Genomic DNA, 22,821 nt, shown 5'->3' with positions numbered 1-22,821 from the left:
TTTATATTCCAAATTATTGAAAATATCTCCTCATAGTAACATGAATCACTCTTTGATCATGGTACTTTCACTGGCAAACACTATTTAATATACTTATTACTACCCAGTCTCTTTTTATTGACCTGTGATTGAAAGCTCTTAGTGTCTAACTCAGTAAGCAATCTTTTAAGTGGGAAAGGCAATTTGAGTGGTATTTAATCAAGTTTAAACTGAAATCTAATAATAATATTTATAGAGCACTTTGATAACTGTTAAGTTTGTCATGAAGTGAATTAATAGAGACAAAGTCAAACAATAAACGATATCAAAAAACAAGTTTTAGGCTTCCTCTGAAACCGTAGGTGGTTAAATGTACCTATTTATTCTGAGAAAGTGTGCACTAGTGCATAGAAGCAAGGTAAACAGTGGGATACTCACCAAGACTGGCCTTCTTGATCCTAGGTCCGAAGAGATACATAGCTATAGTAGGTTCTCCGATGAATATATTGTCCAAAAAGATTCAGGAGGTAATTTGCATTTTTAAAAAGGACCTTCTCTTTAGTTAGCATTGACACAAAATGTTGCAAGATAATATCATAATAATGAAATAATGTTCTATAAAGTTATGAGTTCACATATTGAGATTTGATCATGAACGCAGGTTTTCATTGGAGCAATCTATAGTATATTTGTTACAAAGCTCCACTCATATTCATTCACACAATCACTCATTACTCCCAAAGAAATGCAAAGTATATATTTGGTAAAATACACAACATCCCTTATCAGTTATCCCTCTGTCTTATTTCTTTATAAATGGCCTGATTGACAACTTTTAGTGCACTAAAATTCAGCTGTGAGTGCAAACATGTTTTACCTGTGAAATTCCCAGACTCCAAGTCCTAAAATTAAGATCTACCCCTATTTATGTAATAGGGCAAACATTGCTATCCCTGCGTGTAATTATGAAATCTGAGGAGAACCCTGCTTGTCTGCATTGGGTTACTGTAAATAGAAAGGATGCAGTAAGTGTGGAAATTGGGTGGAAAACTTCAATATGACCCCTTAATTGTTTCTGAGTATTAAACTGAGTGAAATCTTTCACCAAAAGAACATATGGGGATTAATAAAGGTTAAACGTGCCATTGAACTATTTCACAAAATGCACTGTGTTGGCCTTGTTTAAAATGTGCTTGACTAAATTAAGTTGTGGAGTATTCCTAAAGAACTGTATGACACGTAGTTGTTCTAGCTGTAACTCTTAAACAAGCCAGAGATCTACTCAAAACACAGGATTAAACTACAAGCAGATTTCCAAGTTTTATATTGAATGTTTTTTGATTAAGATCAAATATTGTGTAAAACATGTCAGTGATTTTAAGGCTTAATGGATACAAATTAATATTTAAAGCATTACCCACTTAGAAACTCTAAGGATTTGTTTGGCAGATATTCAACTTTGAGACTGGACTTTTCAGGTCATCATTTTTTAGGTTAAACTAATGTATTGTTTTGTTTGAAACACAATTGTTTAACTTTTTTATACGGTATTATGCTTTTTCTTTTCCTTGCTCTGCCAGAAATTTCGACCCCTTAGAAATCTGTAAGGAGTTTATTTCATAGAGCCATGTATTTTATTCACCTATACTCTTTAATTAGGTTTGATGACATTGCCAACAATCAATGACATATTAAATATAACAAGATGCCCAACAAGTAGCTTAACATAACATATTAAGGGCAGAATTAATTTTATCTTACATTGATGTAGAGCAAGGAGAGTCAAAATATATGTTTCTCTCCTCTGCGGGTGTAGTGCAAAAATACTTTAATTGGCATGGCATGTTTCAGTTTAGGGGCAGACTGAATCCAAAATCTGCTTCGATCGTCACAGGGATGTTTAAGGATTCTTTTTGCAACCTATGGGAAGTGGCATTGTTGCCACTCCCTCCACTGCCAGTGTCGGTACATTCAATACTTCTTAGGTACAATCGTACATAATTATGGAGTGAACAAACAGGTCACATGAAAATCTCCTCTGCTTGTCTGGAAGACAGTGGGTTGCTTACAGAGTCAATTTGACTAAGGTAATTTTATCCCATTTAACACAAAAGGCAACCATATGGGAGCGGCACAGAAGTTTTGCATTCTCAGATATATGATTTTCTACTGTAGAGACAAAATGCTGCTGGCATGAGCGAGTCTTTTAGTATTCTAATATCCATAACTGAACCTTTTAACCAAGTAGATTGTCATCATTGAAACACTCTGACAAAGAATAGGAAATACCACAACAGACATTGTTGGGATGGAGTACGGTCATCTGCAAGGCTTGGACGAGCATGACCATAGGAACCTGTAGATTTCTGACCCCCACCTGAATACACACAACATGCATGCATGTGTGCTGGACACCATTGGGACACAGATCCACATGCAGAACAACATCCTGTGTGTTATTAAGGGGCACACTACGTGCACGCTCTTTACACAGAGTGACTACCAACAGCTCACCTGGCTGTAGAGGACAGGCAGTGATGGCAGCAATATAGCTTAGAGTGGAAAAGCATGCATTTCTAAAATTTAACTGTCATTCCCGGCAAAATAAATGCCTGTCCTTTCCCACTTTTATGGAAATTGGTCTGCCTTTCCCCTACAACCGGGTCCTTCAACTGACCATGTGAGCCTTTATGTGTGTGTGCACCTTTCTGCAAATATAGAGGATGCGTGTATGGTGCGTGTGTGACTCATGTGGCTATAGTCACACTGAAATCCATTTTGTATTTACTACATCGAAATAGAGAGAGGTTAGACAGTAAAGGTGAAATGCAGGTTTCTTACAAGACATTACAAGTATTCCTTGTAGTGGATCAGACTTTTGGATGTGGAGGAGCGGAGACGGATAGCCCATTTGAAGCTAAGAGTTTACCCTTACCCTTACATGCCATTTACTGTAAAGGCTACCCCCACACGTTAAGTAAATAAATGTGGCAGCCTAAAAGTAGGGAAAGAGTAAGAGAAGGGAAAAGGAAGGGATTTTTGCAGTGAAAAAAACACATAAACCAGGACTTTAGCTTAAATAATGGTTCCACTAAGTGTATTACTTTACAGAAACTCCATATATTCATGAAATAAAACCACTTGAAGTATGAAGATTCAGATTTTTACTTTCCTTTTTGCAGATTGGATCCATCCCCATCGCACCCTGAAAATGCATATTTTCTCCTTAATTGCACTAAACAGCAGCCATTACATTTGATTTACCTTAGTTTTGAGCAGGTGCCTAGCTACATGTGGCAGTTGCTCAAAAGAACGATTAAGCTCATATTTAATAGACATGAATATTCAAGAATTAATCAGGTGTGAAGAATTGAAGAATCAAGAAGCAGCCAGATCATTTAGGAAGGAATCATAATCAGCTTACACTTGTCTGCTAAATTGCATTTTTAAATATAGGTATGCAGTTAGGGAAACTGAATCTTTTTGTGACACTGGATATCTTGATGTTAGAAAAGAATGTCTGCAATTGTAAACATTGTGATGTGTATAGAGTTCTTCAGCTCAATGTACAATACCATAAACATGAAATAGTTCAGATTATCTAAGTGGGCTCAAAAGAAGTATTGAAGCCTATTTTCTAAAATCACGAACTGGACATATTTTATTGTTTTGGTATTTTGTGCAGCACTTTACTACCCTCTGTGAGGCCTAAAGCAATATCTGGGTTGTCAATTAATTGGCTACTGCATTTGTAACATTTGTGTTGCTTCATACACCAAGGGTGTGCCAATCTCTACTTGTATTGACCATTATGACATCTGGGTGAAGTGTGTGGGGGGATTTGAAGTCATGGTATAAGTGTCACATGGTAAAGTGGCATGTATACTTCTAAGCTGTTCTAGAGTATGCAAGAAAAGATGCAGTCCTACATTCAAGTATTTATGAATTTCTTTAGAGATGGACTGTATCATAAGTACAAAGTGCCACAGATGGGAAAATGGGTAAAGGGGAAGGGCCATGGAAATCCAATGAATATTAAAAGCTAAATGCTATAGAAAATGCAGGAGAAAAGAATGTTCCCTAATATCAGCAGTAAGATAGAATATAACCAGTTAAAAACCGATGTAAAGCACTAATTCTGCAAGTGTGTGAAAAACACAAGAATAGGAAAGAAAGCTGGTGAGTCACGACCAGTCAACAGAGATCAGCAATAAACGCCATTCCATCATGACCTAGGAGCCAGCACAAAGCACTAAGCATATGCTAAAGTATTGTTTACAAAGATGTCTGCAACAGACAGCTTAAACTACTGTAAAGAGATTGTAAAAAGAAAAGCACAGGAGCTCATAATAACCTCAGAGTTCTTCATCATTCAAGAGCACCAAAGACAGATGGTAGTTCATTTAACTTTCTCACACTCTTCTAAGCAGATTGTGGCATTACTCAAACAAATATGAGAAGGAAGATAGTAATTTCTTTGTAGGACTTCCTTATGATGACAAAGGTATAGAGTATATTAAGATATTGTATCCAGGTACAAACAAACAGGAAGCACTAGGCATCTTCCTTCAAGAGGCACAAACATGGCCTAATTGTGCGTGGGTTATTGGATCTTTCTAAGGAATTAAGAGCTCTATCTTGTCAAGTCATGAAAGGTGCGACAAAGGACTCACAGAATCCACTCCCACAAATACTACAGGGAATGTACTTGGGAAGTGGAGGGTCCATTATACCAATAACAGCATTAAACACTTTGATAGGAAGATCGAGCATGGAATGTGTAGCATTTTTGTTAAGGCAATTTGTTTATAAGCATACATCATGTCTGAGCTTCGAGACAAAAAGCATATTGCAGGTAGATTGCAATAAGAATCCACAAAAATATTGGAAGACATATTGAGACAGCCGAACTCGTGGTGTTAGTCCCCCGACTATTACAACTACAACTATGGTGGTGGGATCGCCAAAGGGGGATCACTGATCCTGTAGCTGTGGCGCACTGGTGTGAGGCTGTAATATGCACCACCAAGCATATTAGGAGTTTCGTAACTGTGACCCTTTTCATGTCGCTGAGCCCACCTGAAAAGGGTGGTGGTGAGGAAACTAAGGGTGTGCTACAGGGTCCCTTGTTGCCTCTGTACACAGTGTTGCAAGCAGGGTGTGCCCCCTGTATATCTGTACCCCCTATCCCTGCAAAGACAGAAATGCGCAGCATTGTACATTTCTGTACGGTCAGGAACAGGCTGTGGTGCTCCTACAGCAGTGCCTTTCTAAGGCTCTCATAAGAACCTTAGAAAGGCACTGCCATGGGACTCCCGCCAAAGGACCGCCCGCCAGGATTACAACTTGTAATCCAGTGGGTGGACTGACTACGGGTTTGGTGGTCTTGGGGCATGTGCTGGCATGGTGGCCCGCTCCAAGACTGACAAACTCATGATCAGGCCCATTGTCACTGACTGGCAAATCTCCTAACCAAAGGCTTTTTAATCAGGCAAAAGACCCCAGATTTTTGAGGCACGTGACAAAAGTTAGTCAACATTACTTTAGATATTTCTGTAGGATAAAGTGCTGACTGTACTCCAGGGTGTGCTCCAAATGTTATGATTCTGCCTGTGAAAACATTTTTAGGAGTGTGAGGGCATAAACATATTACAGTGATCAGATTATGACAATCAGAACCTTAGTCATATCCTGGGACTTAATCTTGCTAATGTTTCTAAAATTAAGCAAGAGGTACTTCCCTTCATCTCATGACCCTCAAGGTAGCGAAATTAGGCAGACCAAGGGCTACTCTCCGAGGTGGTCTACGGCTTAACACTCAGAGCTTAATAAACTTACTACTACAGGCCGAAAACTCAATGTTCAATTAGTCATAAGTCTTTAAAAAAGAAAAAAAGTATTTTACTTAATTAGACACAACGTATTACTTGAGCTAATGGTTTCTGACACAATAAATTGAACTGGGCATTACTAATACGCTTCAATGATTACTGTGGGAGGTGGGCTAGGCTACTACCATTGGACAACTTTGCAAGACATTTCTTGTGTCACAATCTCTCAATTAGTCCCGGGGGGGGGGGGGGGGGGGGGTCCCTCTTCTGGTAGAACATGGGAGTAGGGTAGCCCTTGGATTTCGTGGATGAGTTCTAGTGATTCTCCCATCCTTATTAGTATGGGTCTCATTCCCCCTTTGCAGTTTCCCCTGGGTTGCAGTGTACCTTTCGTTGTCAGTTCAGGTGTTGAGCAGACTGTGCCTGCATAGATTGGACATTTCAGCTTGGATGTGCTACTCACAGTGTGTGCACCACAAGACCTCTGGGACACAGTGAGCAGTGACCTTGCTCCGGCACAGCCCACTGATGTGGTGCACATGTGAGCCTAGACAGCAAAACACTAGTCAAGAAAGCAGCCATGGAGCCACAGTTCTTGCACCTTTTCCAACTTGGAGATCATTCTCTGGCCCAAGCACAAAGTCCTACACCCTTACCAGCTAGGTACCCACCCCTGATTCTGGTGCAGGCTTGTTATGCAATATGGTGGTCCTTACACACTCTGCCATATGTTTTGGGGGACCATAGACTGCGGGCAGATTTCTTTTATTGCTGCTCAGCTATGTGTTGATCATGATTAATATCAGTACTCAAACAGACTTGAATTCATGAGTACCATAATCCATTGAGGTACACAGTCTGCCCATGCTGCAGAGCCAATTTAAGGACTTCTGAACCTCACAGAACTGTGCAAGTCCTCCTGTGGTAAACAGTGGGCATCTTCAGATAATCCCTTCTCTGATCTATTAATGACTCCTCTTCTTCTGAGCAGCATCTCCCTTTATCCAGATCACTTTCAGTGCCTCTCCAGAGCAGTCGGTCAGCTCTCATTCATGAAACAGGATCCATGCACCTTCCCCTGGGGGTCTTGGTTAAAGACCCCAGATTTCATTCCAGGAACATTTTTTCCTCTACAGTAGAAGATCATATATTTAGAGATAAACAAAAAACATTCTGTGCTACTCTCCTGTTGTTGTCTTTTGGGCTGAATGAGCTGAAGTTACTTACGTCAAACTGAGTCTGAAAGAAGCCCATGGTCATCCAGACAAGCAAATATTTCCATGTGGTCTGTTTGCTCAGTCCATCCTTATGCAAGATTGCCCCAAAGAAGCAATGAATACAGCCACATTACCAGGGGAGGAGATTGACAGAAATGTCACTTATAAAAGGATGCAAAAATCCTTACAGCGACACTGTGTATCGGAGAAGTTCACAGCAGACTATTTTTCCAGTCAGTCTGTCTCTAGGCTGAAACATACTATGAGAGCATAAAAATGCAAAGTTAAGAAATTAAGTTTTGATGGAAAAATACAAAATATATATCATGGTGTGATAAAGTCTTATTGCAGTTTTGCAAAAATATATTTGAATGAAATATAGGAAGAGAAGAGGCTGCTACCACATAAAAAAGAATGAATTTGTAAAAAAGCATTAGCCCGCCTCCAATACCATACACCCTGTTTACCATTTTGATGGGGAAGCTTGGGAAAGCATGTTAGTGCCAGACCCAATAAATCACCCAACTGAGACTCTTTACTGGCACAGAGAGGAAAATGATGGCTCTGAAGATATCAGTGTCATGTGCAGTGGCTAAGCATACATTAAGCAGCACAACCGTAGAGAGGAGAGAGGTAAAGATGCAGTCTGCATTAGCATTTTTGTCATATTGGCATTCCCTTTAGATATCAGTGTGTAGGTTTGTGAGGGTACTTTCAAGAAATTCGTTTAGGACATACTTCCGTTCATTAAATTTATGTGCCATATTAAATGAAATGGTCATACCATGAATTAAAGCAAAAAATAGAAGAGTGCATCTTCATGGCTTAACATTCGGCCATTGCTTGTCTAATGTGTACAGTACATGTTTCAACATGGCGGACCAACCTCAGGGTTTAGGTGAGGATACATAGCAGCATCAATCGAGACCCTCTGAAAATGTCAAGCTGCTCATTCGTTTTAATGCATTCCTTCGAATTATGCAAGGCACTGTATTCAGAAATAAAAAGGAGCCTTCATTAAATGATATCATAAAAGGTGTCAATTTCCAAGCAGACTTCATCAAACAGAGAACGGCTCTATTGTTGCTGATTGTTATCAATGCATGTCTGTATGTGCCTTTTCATTTGATAAGACTTATTTAATTGAATTCTTAGTTTCAGTCAAACCTGTTAGCTTCAAGCATGACTGTTTAATACGTATGTGTTGCATGCAGATACAAAAAAGGTTTCTCATGGACCTACTCTTTTTTGCATGCACTGGAAGCATCCAACAAAGCTTCCTTTATCCAACTTTGTCCATATGTCAACATGGCTGTAATGTGTCCGCACCCACATAGTGTGGTACATTGTGTCACACATCCCTCAACCATTCTGGCAGGTTCAAAGCCCATCTCTAGCTTAAGAATCACTTTCAGGACCAGGCCAAGATCCAATATTATGTGTCATCTGAGAGTGTGATTTAGCTCTACTCAGAAAAGCATTACTTTATCACCTCATGCTTCTAACTCAATGCATCAGAAAATATTCAACTTCTCAAATGTACTGAATGTAATGAAGAAGGGCCTAGAGCCCGAAATGCATTGGGCAGGTATATAGAACATTGATATAAACGTTTGGATGTGACTATAACATTACAAAGAAAAGAAAAATGAAAATATAATCAAAAAGAACTTTGAATAAAACTTTATTTCATACTAATCAAATTACATCAGCCTTACAATTTTCTTTATTGAGTGCGTTTGGGGACGTTACCCTCATTCAGGATAATGCTACAGTGAGACTCGTAATACAGCCATCACTTTTAAGGTAGCATTTACCATGCCCTACATTCCAGCCCTTCACAGAAACATATCCTATAATTAGTACATCCCATAACTCTTTCAAAATTATCCACGAATGGAATTTTAGAGGTCGATTTTGTAGTAGCCACTGAGGTAGACGTCTCAACAGACAGTCATCCAAAACTTGTTCGGAATTTGCCCTTGTAATCCATGTGTCTTCATGGACCTCTACTGGTTATACACATTGATGTAGACAGAAAACAACATTTATAACTATGACATCACAAGACTAAAGTTGTTTGCTTTCATATTTCCTGATTGGAATTAACTACCAATGTGGAGTGAAAGCACCAGGCAGGAACAGAAAACACGGTGCCTCTAAACATTAGGAAGAAAAAAACTAGAGAGATAAAGGGGACATAAAAAGTTTATAGCCGGGAAGAAGGCAGTTAAGGTAAGATGATTGCACCCAACATTTTAGCAATGCAAGCAATGAAACATAATTTTAATTATTGCACCCAACATTTTAGCAATGCAAGCAATGAAACATAATTTTAATTTTTGCAAGACTGCAACCGTCTTTGCTATTGCACGCTGGCTTGTGACCAGGAATTACCATGTTCATTGCGGCGCCATTTTATTAATGCCTCTTGCTGAAGATGCACACTGCTGTCCCTGCTGTGAAAATGGCGCTTTGCAGTTTATGTTATAAAGTGATCTCTGCTGGGGCGCTAGGCTGGAAGACATTAAAGAACAAAGCACAGCTGCCTGACAATAGCACAAAGGGATTTCATGAAAGACTGAAACAAAAGGAAGGCTGGCCAGTAGGGCCACATCGTAGCTGCAATTATGGCTCCGAGTGCAAATTTCAGGGAATGGTTTTGAAGCTTAGAATACGTTGACACAGAAAACAAACTATTTCGAGATATTTTCTCTCTGCATACAAATGTGTGCACAACAATAGACCAACTTAGAAAGGCCTTTCCTGCGGAATACAGTAATTTGCAACACTTAGAGAGACAATCACATATAGAATTAAAGGGCGTTTACACAGACTGCAGCTAAATTGCGCAAGTCTCCGTTTTCAGTAATGCAATTGTTCTTCGTTTTCTATGCAATTGTAGAACCCGTTTTCTCAGCTGCAGCACTCAGCACTCCCAACCACAATTAAAAAGAAACCCAACTTGAGAGTTACCTATGGTCCACCAGTGCGTGCAACTGTGCGCCAAATGATGTGAATCTGTGGGGGTTATTAACAGCATCTGCTCTAGGCTACTGGTGATCATGAGTTGACGGTCTGCATGCCCTAATTGATTGTTATGTTCAGAAACTCATGCCTGACTGTGAGAGTGACAAAGACACAGATCAGACAGAGGGAAACCAGAGGAAGAAAATGTATTCAGTCTTTGAAATAAAAAAAATAAAGTAAAGCAAGACATAACACACAATTCAAAATCATCCTCAATTCCAACTATTTGGGCATTGTTCAAGGAGCCAAGGTGAGAGACAAAGAAAAGAGACACTAAATTAAAGTGAGAGACAAACTGAGCCCAGTAGGAGTCTTAGAACCACTTTCTACTAAAGATACACTTATTTAAGGATCTATTTAATTATTGGAAATGTATTACAAAGCTCATTCAGTTCCACAGTTAATAAAGAGTGCTTACAAATAAAACCAAGTAGACGTCCGGGTCTTTGGGGATGTTCTTTGAGTCATTATGCTTTTAACAGGGCATAGGTGGTTGTAAGCACTCTTCAAACACCCAGGAAACCCTTTTTGAGCCTGACAGGGAGGGAGGAGTGCAACATGTCTAAATCTTTTGTATGGTGGGATCTACTAAAAATTGTTGGTACTACCCAACGGGATAACAACTTAGGTTAAGAAATGTAACCTACAAGGTTGGTTCATCTTGTCAGGAAGCCCTCACCAATTAATCCATATTCTTCCATGAAGTGCTTTACTACAGATATGACAATTTATTAGAATCATTGTCTTGTACACCTTATTTTAGAAGTTAAGTCTTGTGCCTGATTGTGAACCAGGGGTGGCTCCTCAGTTTGGCCGGAGGAGCATCGCCCATCTTAAGTGCCCCCCCCCCAAAGCCCCAGAGATGACAAATGAAATGGTAATTGATTGCCATTTTATTTTTCATCATCCCATCCTGAACCGAGTGTCAGGACAGGGCGGGGCCTGCTGAGTGGCAGCAGTGGTGGGCTGCCTGTGCTCTGTTTAAAATGTGCATGTTTCTTTGGCCGGCCGTCTTACGATGGCGAGCCAGACATGCGCACTTTAAACCTCTCAACCCAGCTGTCTCAAGATGCTGGGTTGAGAGAAAGTGCAGGCCGCCAGAGCACTGGGAAGCGCCGAGAGGGGCAGCTCCCTCCAATCAGGGTACTGGTCTCATGCTGGTGAACAGCATGTGAGCAGTGCCATGATTGGACAAGGGTGTTTGCTGGTGCCCGCTCTGTAGTCAGAAGAAGAGGTATGGAGCAGAGGACGTGTGCTATATGTTTAAAAAAAAAATGTTGTGTGTGCACTTGTTTGCCACCCCTCCCCATAGATGACAGTCACCAATGCTGTGAACATGTGTTCTCCATGAAGCTTTACGGCTATGCTAGGTGAGAGATAAACCTTGCTTGCTAGTCAATATATAGTGAGCTTTGCTAGTCAATCTTAGAATGTGTATCCATATTTTGTACATTATTTCAGATGTGATAGAAAAGATAGGATGGCCTTACGTACATGTGCCTAAGGAAACTGAGATGGTGATATAAAAAGCATGAATATCCATACTTCTAACTTTGGGGTGAAAATATGATTAATAATTAGCAAGATACTGGAGCTTACGAAAGCGTCAATGTCATGCCTACAAGAGGTAACTAAGAGGATATGGAGTAGAGCACCTTTCAGTTCATAAAGTTTTATAACATTGGAAATTTGTTATCGTACAAACAAGAGGCATAAAAACCCACCCCGCCCACCAGTTCCATGGTGTGTGCCAGGCATCAATCCCTATGGGTCCAAATGTGTCTTTTTGTCTTTGAATAATGTACAAGCTGAGCACTCGTCTTCTTTGTGTTCTGGAGATAGGTACAAATTACACACTTCGTGTGTGTTGGAATGTGCATATTTGGCCTCGCACCGAGGGCAAAGTTGGAAGAGGTCCTACGATGTTTCCATCACAGGCTTCTGTGTATTGGGTGCGGGGTAATTGGTCCCCAGTGCCTAGGATCTGGGAGTGTCATCTACTAGATCTCTATTCGCTTTTTTTCTTGACCATAGGCCGACTGGGCGTTAAATTCTGCAGAGCTTCGACGCAGTCCACCCAGGCCCCATGGTGGAAAAACATTTTCTGACAAAGGAGCCCTTAAACATGCGCAATACCGTGATGGGTTGGAGAAATGACGCAAGGGGCAGATCATAAAACTTCCTCGATAAAAAACAACTTGCTCAGTCCAAGCCCAGCACTAGTTGGCTAGAATATACATAGCATGCTACAAGTTGATGCTTACAGGATAAGTAACATATTCCTTTTATTAGCTTTTTCTTTACCTTAATGTCACATTCTTTGGTATCCAGATGATATCTTGGAATATTAAACATTTTAGTTAGAATGTGATAAAAGTTGAGAAACCTGCCTGAAAATGATGCACAGGCAAGTTCCTATTCAAGCAGATAATTTTCCCTCTATCATTTTGATCTTGCCTTGAGTCTTGTGATGTTAGCCAGATTCACTAGGGAAAATATTGTGAGCATGTTGAGGGGTTTGTATCCTCACATCTAACTTTCCAATCTATTACAACTTCATTGATCTAGCATCAAACTAACATTGGGGGCACTCAACCACTGTTTTTGAGAATGTATCTAACAACCTGTAAGCTGATGGTGTTGGATAACTCCATATGGCCAGTCTCGTATATAGAAAAGGGTTTGGGGTAATTTTTTCTGGATTTGGAAAAAAAATACTGTTGTTCTTTTGCTTTTTTTAGGTATTGGAAATGGTTGCTCAATCCGAACTCGAGCAGTTGTAATATTCATGAGCTGCAAGGCACTGTCAAAGAATCCATTCTTCATGATTTTATGGGTTTTGCATTGATTCGGTTTCTTGACGGACCACAAAGGGAGTCTGTAGAGAACATGAGTAACTTTTTCTTTCTAGTTATGAATCTCCTGACAACGTTTTAGTAGGTCATTGCAAAAGTCCTCTTAAAACTAAAATTAGCTGTGCGCTTTCTGATGCGTCACAGTCTACAAAGGGCTAGCTTACTATAGCATTAATTTACAACTCTGGCCACCTCACTAATCTGAGATGGCAATGTTCTAGGATAATGCACTGTGCAAGGGTTGGAATTTACAGTTTGACAATGGAATTTTTTGGGGACTTGTTTTGTATCTTTTTAACTTTGGCGAGGAGACAACATGTAAAAGATCTGTAGGGGATCACTATGTTTGACTTTGCCTCATCCCGTCCTGATTGGGACATGGTTGTGTTAGATTAGTACAATCTTCTACAAGTAGGAACTGGAAAGATATATGGTATTGCCATGCATTTGAAATTCTAAACACACTGAACATAGCAGGTTTGTGAAGTGGTTGTAGATATTACCCAAATTGAATTGGGGGCACTTTTCACAAATATAAAGATTATACAAATATGTCTGTTGGAAAGGAGTTCTAAAAAAAACCCTTTCAGTGCACTCTTTCAGCAGGTAATAATCCAGGATACCCCAGCGCCTAATGAATTATGAGGGTTATGCACTTTAAAAAGTCAATTTTCAGAGGCAGATCTCAGTGTCTGTCTGGAAAAGTTAAGCAATTAGTAGGCGTAAAAGGCTCATGATTCAACTGTTTATGCTTGATTACACATGAATCTAAACCTGTGGCTGTAATTGCCTGAAAAGGTTGTGTCTAATTATTATGGCAAATCCAGTCTATAGAAGATACACTTTAGAGTATTATGTTGGCATGTCAATTTCTGAAACCCTTTGCTCTAGCAGTACACGTGTCGGCATTTTTTTCAGTTTAGTGTTTTCTAAGAATACTAATGTCTCATGGAGAGCCTGGTTGGGGTGTCAAGGGCTTGTTGGATTGTCGGATGAACTTGACATTAGAGTGCCGAAGTGACAGCAAAATTAGATTTTAATGCAGATGGCAATCACTCTGAGAAAGAAAACCATGCACTTTATTCAGCCATTAAACAGATACATTTAACTGTATTCATTTGAGAAAGGTAGTCAAAGTTTTGCATTGAAACAGAACTATAAAATACTTTTAGCATTCGAAAGTATTTCTGTCATGTTGTTTTAGTAATCTTGAGGCCCAAACAAAGTGATTTTCCAAAAGCTGCCCCACTATAACTGAGGCACATATATACTACATATAATATCGTGAAAAGATGATTTATTGATTTATATGTCAAGCAATTGATGAATGTTGCAGTATGCAGATTACCAGTAGCATAACATAGCACAAAATGACACAACATGTATGTATGGATACTTATGAAGTTCAAAACTACTTTGGAAGCAACTGAGAACTGTGCGTAGCAATTAAGAGCATATCAGAGCTATATCAAGTACGGTATGGGCAATCATGCAGGATTCTATGCAATAATTGAGTGATGCAGGGAAATTCCTGTTGACGGGCCTTTGATTGAGGATGCTGTGAAGGTCCTCATTGGTGGCCAATGAGGTGCTCCTCAATGAGAGGGCTTTGATTCACAGCCCTTAGTGAGTGCCAAAGCTTGGCAGTCATTACATTAAACGAATCAATCCCGAAGGATCAAGGTAGCCTACTCCTAAAAGCTTTCTATGAAGCCCAGTGGGTATAACATTGAATCAGACCATATTACGATAGATCCTTTTCACCGGTGCTGCCTTGGCTTCCGCAGACTGTCTTCCATCGCTGCCACTGACTCACTGCCAGACCATTAATCTTTGCTGCAAATGGGCACTAATGAAGTTACCACTCAATTTTCCTCTGCACACTGAATTTCCTCGTTATCGGTGGGTTAAAAACGGTTCAGTAAAACTGTTTAAGTTTTTCCTGTGACTTCCATTACACCATAAGAGTTATTTAGCTTCAGATTAATACACAGGGCTTGATAAAATATAAAGTGCTTTCTAACTTTTGAACGGTGATATTATTTTTATGCTTCCCTGTTATGTTGATTTCAACTGGATATGTGGGGAAGTGTATATTATTTTAGATGTTTGAGTGGAAAGTATTTGAAAAGTTTATTTCAGCTTTCAAAATAATGTTGTGATGGAACATAAGTATGGATAAAATATGCTCAGTCTCTTTAAGTTTGCTCCTCTTTCAACTTAAAAGTCTGTCTTCGGATATGCTGTATTTGTCCAAATGCTTGGTTTGCACCAGTGTCTAGCTAGTGATTCTCCCCACCTCTTCAGTGAATTATTGAACTGACACTTGATTTGACATGGAGTTTGTTTGTTTGTCGTAGAGAATAGACAGGGAGAAGCTCCTACTCTGAGTTTGTTTCACAGTGTACTAGCCCGCGGACTGCAGGCAGCAAATGCACTGTGGTTGATAAACACACACGATTAGCCCACGCACGAGGGTAAGCCTGTGCCCTGTTGTAAGTTTGAGGTTGGAGGAGTGCGGGGCTTTTTTCAATACAGATTAGGAAGACCAAGAACTAGACCTTAGGACAATAGACTAACACACATGTATGACCTCCGTAAGGGAAGACATCAAAACATCTGTGGCTTTATTGATTGCAGTTATACCATATCTGCTTTGCATGTCTGCTCAGGAATTATACTGGCAGGTGGACTTGTTGTCGAAAGGTTTGTTTGTGACTTCGGTTCAGCTTTCTTTATCCTATAGTAAGTAAGAAGGTGACATGTTAAAGGAAGAAAACTCTTAATTCGTTCAACATGTATGAAAACACGATTTCAGTAGTTGAGATGAGTTGGCATGAGATCAAAAACCTACTTAGGGGTTCAAATCGGCTCACTGAGATAGGCGGGGGCAAACGAAGCGCATCACACTTCGCTGCAATCATTTGTGAAGCAACCTGGACAAATATCTGGTTTAGAACTCAATTACAGTGTTCAGTCCTTAACTCCAGCTGGTCTTTCAATTCTTTAATAGTTAACCATAGTAGGCAGATTCTTTTTCCGCTCCTCAGGCTCCCTGGAAGCCTCTGCATATAAGCCCTTCTCACCTGCTGCTGCTGTTGATATTGTCAGTGGAAAAGCGTACATTGTCTTTCCTTCCAGACTTTCAAACACGAGAAGCCCACGCTGTGACTCATCCCTAGGGCCACTTGCTTGACCGTGGCTTTGTGATGCTCCTTTTGTTTGCCTGCGAAAACATCACCCTGGAGTCTCCGATCTGCCGCAAATTTACGGAGAGGCTAAGACACCTGTCAGCTTTCTATAAATGCTGTGTGATTAGAAAGCGTTACACCATTGTTGATATGTTTCCCCTCAAAGGACGCACCATTCTGCCAATTCCATACGTTTCAATCTAATGTTTTAGAATCTCCGAGGTCCCTTTTTGAAACTCCGAGGTCTCACGTCTGCCGTTCTTATTATAGCTAGATATTGAATATAGACGAACATGTGCTAACACGAATCCTATCTATGGTGCACTGTTTCTCATTTACACAAAATTCATGTTTAAAAGAATAGCGTTTCAAAATGTGTTACTTGATGCGAAGTGTTGCAGATTTAGTGAAAACTCGGAATAAAAAAAAAGGTGGCACGCGACCTTCCTCTGTCTTCCACTTTGGTCTTCAGTTGATGTGCTGGAGAAATTAAAAGGCTTTGGGTGGGTCAGCATCCAACTTAGCTTCTCATTTAACCAATGAGGAAATTTGTTTGGAACAGCTGGCATACTGCAGTGCCTATTTTGTTTTTATTTAATAGTGAGGGATAGTAGTCTGGAATATCGAAGCAGGAAAGAGTGGTCACAAAATGATGACCAAAAAATGGAAACCCAAAATATCGAGGAGGTAAATGCGCAGAGGGAGGTGTAGATGTACTATTCTTAACTCCATGTCAATCTTCCTAGAAGATATATATATATGTTCCAGGTAAATATATATGGAGTTTTTTATATAGTAAATCTATACATACCTACCTGTCAATCTTTTGCGTTTCGATATTCTGGTCATGATATTGTGACCATTCGATATTCCGGCCTCAATGCTCAGAAACCCAAACATGGTGAATACCTTCATTTTTTCACTAACCACTTCATATCAGTTTTTTGGATCTCTGATTTATAGGCACTTAATTTTTTGGACCTCAGAAGGATGGTAGGATGGATGGGCCGTGCTGGTACCGTAGTTCATGACTTGCAAGTTGAAACATGGGCCGTATTTTGCATTGTCATTGTTTGCGCTGCGGCACATTTTAAAAGGTGCGCTGGCGCAAATAATGACAATGTACCCCATTACGGTGAATGAGATGCCCCCAGGGAAGCGGTGAACTCATGCTGCCCTGGGGGAAGTGCATTCATGTGAAAACATGGAGTGGCTGCTTGGAGCCGCTCCGTATATTCACAGTGAAGGTGGAAACCCACCTGCACTTTTAAAGGTGATTAGACATCCCTTTGCAGGCGAGTGCAGTCAGTGACTGCACCCGCCTGCAAGGGTATGTCTGGGGGGGGTCCTTGGGACCACCTTTCACACCTCCAGAAGGCTGCTCTTGAGGGCGCACTCAGAGTGTGCCACCTAGAAGGTGGTGTACTGTGAGTGCGCCCCTGGGAGCTTCTTTGCACCTGCGTCTTTCATATGTCGTGGGCACAGACGCAAAGGACTTACCACATTTGCATAGGGCACATCCCTATGCAAATGAGGGAATGCCTCCTGATGGTGCCCAGGTGATTTAATTGCACCAGTGCTATTGGTATTACTGAAGGGGACACACAAGCATCTGCGCCCTATTCTATAATACCAAAGTGCCCTGGGCGTGCAAAGCTGGCGCAAATGCCTGTTATGCCCCCGGGACACTTATTGTAAAGCGGCCCCAGATGTCAGTGCCAAGTATTTAATTCCCTGGGCCACCTTGGGCTCTTATTTGGACAATTGAATTGCTTCCCTTATGGCCTTGCTGTAAATAGAGTTTCAAACAGAGGTCTCAAATGGCAAATATCTTTCTCTGACTAACTCTTGTAAAACTTTTGGCTTGCTCCTGAGTTATAGGAGCAAGGACTGAGTACTACGAAAGTAAGGAATACCTACTCATAGATATTTCTGACTCAGGCCCAAAGTATCAGTGTAATGGTAAGTGGTTAAGGGCCTGCCTGAACCCCAGAACTTAGCACTTACAAGCTAACTGTAAGGGGTTTGTCATTCCTGCCCTCATAATGAATTCACACTAATGTTAATGACTGATTGCCATTTGTGTAATGATCAAACGAGGAAATATTCATTAGTCATTTGAAAAAAAGTCTAATTTCATCTCTTAATGAACAACTTGGCAGTCGTTCAGTCTTTATCGACATCGGGCTGCTTTGTAAATTGGATGCTGGTTAGTGGTGCTGAATGTGTTGCGCAACCCCAGGTACCCTTGAGAAACTTTAACTCAAGGTTGTGTAACAAGGAGACCTTTACATTATTTTCTTCAGCATCCTTCACTGAGTTTTTTTTGGGTCATAGTTTCAATGGAAGTTAATCAAGGAGATACTGTCATGCTTTTAGGAAGCACATCTATCTTTAAGTGCATCTAAAATGTGTAGACATTTTATAACTTGGAGATGGAGCATGCAGTGGAGTGTGGGGGGTGGAATAACAATTTAAATAAAATGGAACTTACCTTAGGCTGCCTGCCACCTCCCGTGTCACGCCTCCATGTGCTCTTCCTGGTCTCAGGCTCCCAGCATACACTGGGACAGGCTCCCTGTGCAATCCCCTCACTGCTCTTATGCAATGAGAGCAGCATGGGGATTTGGCCTGAGTGAGCTGAAAAGACACTCCGCTCAGGACAGGGATTCTGTGCAGTTTCTCCAGCCCAACTGTTCAATACAGCCTGGTTGGAGAAACCTAAGTGCGCAAGTGTGTTTGTCCGGCCTGACACGGTTGGCCAAACACACATGTCCACTTAGTAGTGCACATAGCACTCGTTCTCCCTCCTACCATGCCTCATCCCCATCCCTCCCTGCACATGCTGGCTCAGAGCTGGCACATGAAAAATAAATGGATGATAGAGCATAGTTTTATTTTTCGACTGCTGGCTTTGAGGCAGTGGGGCGACTCTCCTCCTCTGTTACTAAGGAGCTGCCCCTGATTGACACTTACTGGGAGTCAGGAGATGTTACAAGTCAAAGGCACATGACAAAAAAAATTTAAAGTGTCAAAAAGTATTTGCTAGAATCCTTTCTTAAGTTTTTCAAAGACTTCGAAATATAAAACCAGCTTTTGAAGTACAAATGACACAGATTGCAGTCTTAATACTGGAGTAGGAAAGGAAATACATATTTTGGTTTGAATGAAAAAAGAATGAGACATTTATTTTACTTCATGAGAGCAGGGTTGAAACCACCCTTTTTTGTTGTGTTTTTTAAAGCTTTTTTCAGTTAACAGAGACACCTTCAGACACCTTCAGACCCACAGTTCAGTATATTTTATGACACAATAGGAATGTCTTATGCTATATTATCCTATGTGACCAGATTTTCAATTTTGATATTTTTGCTGTACTGTGAGGCTTCATTGTACATGCATGGGTAGAGCATGACCACAGCAAGTTACCATAATTTTAACTGAACTCAACTGCTAATTAGAAGTCTTCTATCCATGATCCATGAGCCAGTATGAACTAAGTACATTTATATGAGTTCGCAGAGTTTTGACCATTCCGTGGAGTTCTGAAAAAACTCAACTAACTGCCACACAACTCAGCAACATTAAGTTGGGGTTCGTGAGTGAGAAAATCGAGTGCTGGAATTGCAGTCATTGAGATTTCCCAACATAGGTGGTCGCTGCAGGTCTATACTGTTCATGTTGCGAAAGCTGCCTCTTGAGTAGAAAATCTACTTAAGTGTCAGAAAGAAGCAGTGCCCTCTGGCGCTCTGCGTGGTGTCGTTCAGGCTGATTTTACAGTGCGAAAAAAGATCCTGCAATAACAAGCATTGGAAATGCAATAGGTCTCGCAGCATTAGAGTTAGTGCTTTTAGAATTGTTTATGGGTTTTTTTGTAAATCTTTAGCATTTTTGTTTCCTGTAGCCAATGCTAAAGAATTAAAAAAAAAAAGCCATAAACATTTCTAAAAGCTCTAACTCAAATGCTCCGAGACCTATTGCACTGTGTGAGGGTGAGGGGTTGAGGGTGAGTGAGGGTGAGGGTGGGTGAGGGTGAGTGAGGGTGAGGGGTTGAGGGTGAGTGAGAGTGAGGGTGAGTGAGGGTGAGTGAGGGTGAGAGTGAGGGTGAGTGAGGGTGAGGGTGAGTGAGGGTGAGGGTGAGTGAGGGTGAGGGGTTGAGGGAGGGTGAGTGTGGGTGAGGGTGAGTGAGGGTGAGTGAGGGTGAGTGAGGGTGAGGAGTTGAGGGTGAGTGAGGGTGAGGGTGAGTGAGGGTGAGGGTGAGGTGTTGAGGGTGAGTGAGGGTGAGTGAGAGGTTGAGGGTGAAGGGTTGAGGGTGTGAGGGTGAGGGGTTGAGGGTGAGTGAGGGTGGAGGGTGAGGGGGTGAGGGGGTGAGGGTGAGGGGGTGAGGGTGAGGGGGTGAGGGTGTGGGGTGAGAGTGAGGGGGTGAGGGTTAGGGGGTGACTGCATAGTCACATCATCTCAAAAAAGCAAATCCCCTTAAGAAATGCAGAATGAAATAGAACGTGAAGCATCCATGTGCCTCAGTTTCTTTGGTTTCAAATGGACTGGTAAGTAGGGAGACAGAAGCAGCGTGTTCGTGTTCCTATTGTGAGCCAACACATAGTGGCAGCTCAACATTTCGAACATGTGCAGCACTGGGACTGCAGGGCCCGGGCCTGTGCATTCAAACCCTTTTCAAATAAGCTGGCGCTCATGTGGCAGTCGTGATCGGGAAAGCCCGTGCTGCTAAAATGGCGGCACCCCGCAGATTGCTCTCCTGAAGCTGGCTGCCTGATGGAGTGGAGAGCGGGCGGGCACGGAACGTGAAGCATATAAACTTCAAAGAAAAAGACTCATCAATTACCTAAATAAATGTCAACCGTGTTATTTCGGGAGACTCAAGCCATTTCAGACAGCTACCACGTATCTACAAAGAGAACGCGGTATTGAATGTAAAGTCCCCAAGTGCTCTACTCACATTGCCAATAAATAAAAAGAGAAAGAAAAGAAGAAACCTCGGGACATGGTGTTCATTATATGTCCATAAGGCCACTATACGTGGTATTAGTTATGCGTCCCCATGTGTACAACTTGCAGTGCAGATTAGAAGAGATTAGTAGCTCGAGAGTGAAACTCAGGGACGCGTTGACACATACACGTTCCCTTTATACGACTGATAATGCCGACTTAGACCTAGTATCCCGGGACACTTTCTAAATTTACGCGTTCCCGATTCTGTTGCTCGCCATATGATAAACAGCGAGACAGCGGGAGACCAAACCGGTGCTTACCCAATTCGTAGTGCGGACGACAGAGGATTTCCCCTTCCTTTCACAGGACTCGCAACTCGCCCAGCAGTCCTAACTTTATTTAGGCGCTCTCGCGTTAGCTCATCCCGAGCAGACACAAATGTAGGACCAACACTGGTCTCATGATAAAAATAAAAGCAGGACTAACATTGATTTTGCAACCAAACATTACGCACTACAGACCGAGAATGGTTATAGCAGAATTCAAAACATATTAACTGCCTACACCCATTCAGGCTATCTTTTCACGGAAATAATTCTAAACAATTATAAGTAAAATTACGGAGTGGTTTCAAGTCCTATTTAAAGAGCCCACCTCTTTATTTCCATACAACTAGCGATTGGTTAGGTTTCACAGTAGGGGCGAGCGGGCGGGCAGAGAGAGTGAGGGGGCGGAGCGGGGGTGTGGGAGGAGTGCGGCTGGCTGCCTGATAGAGTGGAGAGCGGGCGGGCAGAGAGAGTGAGGGGGCGGAGCGGGGGTGTGGGAGGAGTGCGGGAACAGACGGGAGGGGAGGAGAGTAGGAGGAGGAGTAGGGGAGGCACGGCCTAGCGGCCGTGCAATCAAGAAGTGAGGGGGCGGGAGAGTAGGCAAGGCAGGCGGCTGGGGCCATGTGCACGCGCTTTTAAGCTCAATGTGCATGCGCATTGAGCTTAAAAGTCACGGGCACTGCAAGGAATCGCCACGATTCCTTGCAAGTTGGATAAAGAGTCGATGAGCCCCCATAGTCTCGCTTGCTCGATGCGCATGCGCATCGACAGGCGAGACCTAAAAATCAGTGTAAGCAGTGCAACATGCACGTTCTGCCAGAATTTCGTGGAGTTTTTATGTAACTGTGGAATTCCACTGAGTGAAACTCTGCGAGTGCCGTCCACTCCCAGCATTATCAAGACCGGAGTTATTTGTGATTCTACATTTTAGTAAGACTAAAGCTGTAGGATTATTTAGCAAAAGGAACTAAAGCACATTATACTCTTTCTGTACAGCAAAACACCTTCTTATTTGATCCTATGTGAAACAAGCTTCATCTTTAAAAAGTTATTAAACAGTTTAGCAGGATATGCAATTAAATCCCATGTCTGTTGTGGTCCATGTTGCAAAATGTGTCTATTTTATTTGTTAATTATGAGGCTGCAATTGTACCACACTATGTACTGAGGCCAAATTCAGTGACTAAGTACCCGATGCTCATGAGGTTGGCACAATCCTTTCAGAGGTACTGCTAATCTGTGGTGTGTCCGGCTTCATAAATGTTTACCCAAATAAATACCAATAATCAGCTATATTGGTCCACTGTGTCTACTTTCAGACTACACTTGTATATTACATTGTTGTTTTTACCACCCTGGTCCCGTTCTGATATCTCAGCTGTACTATATAGTTGTTTTAAATAAAAAGGAAATATTCAGAGGAGTGTCTTTATTGGTACAGT

At 41.5% G+C, this 22,821-nt stretch overlaps 1 protein-coding gene across 21 annotated transcripts in view; it reads left to right on the top strand.

Moving 5' to 3' along the window:
• The window catches only part of PTPRD (protein tyrosine phosphatase receptor type D), a 2,576,377-nt gene that overhangs the window by 2,103,830 nt on the left and 449,726 nt on the right, over positions 1-22,821 (top strand). The gene's annotated exons all lie outside the window — the stretch shown is intronic.

This window comes from Lissotriton vulgaris, chromosome 3_1 (assembly GCF_964263255.1).
Source record: "Lissotriton vulgaris chromosome 3_1, aLisVul1.2, whole genome shotgun sequence".
Taxonomy (NCBI): Eukaryota; Metazoa; Chordata; class Amphibia; order Caudata; family Salamandridae; genus Lissotriton; species Lissotriton vulgaris.
Note: the sequence above shows the minus strand (reverse complement) of the source record. Positions and strands in the feature narration are given on the sequence as shown.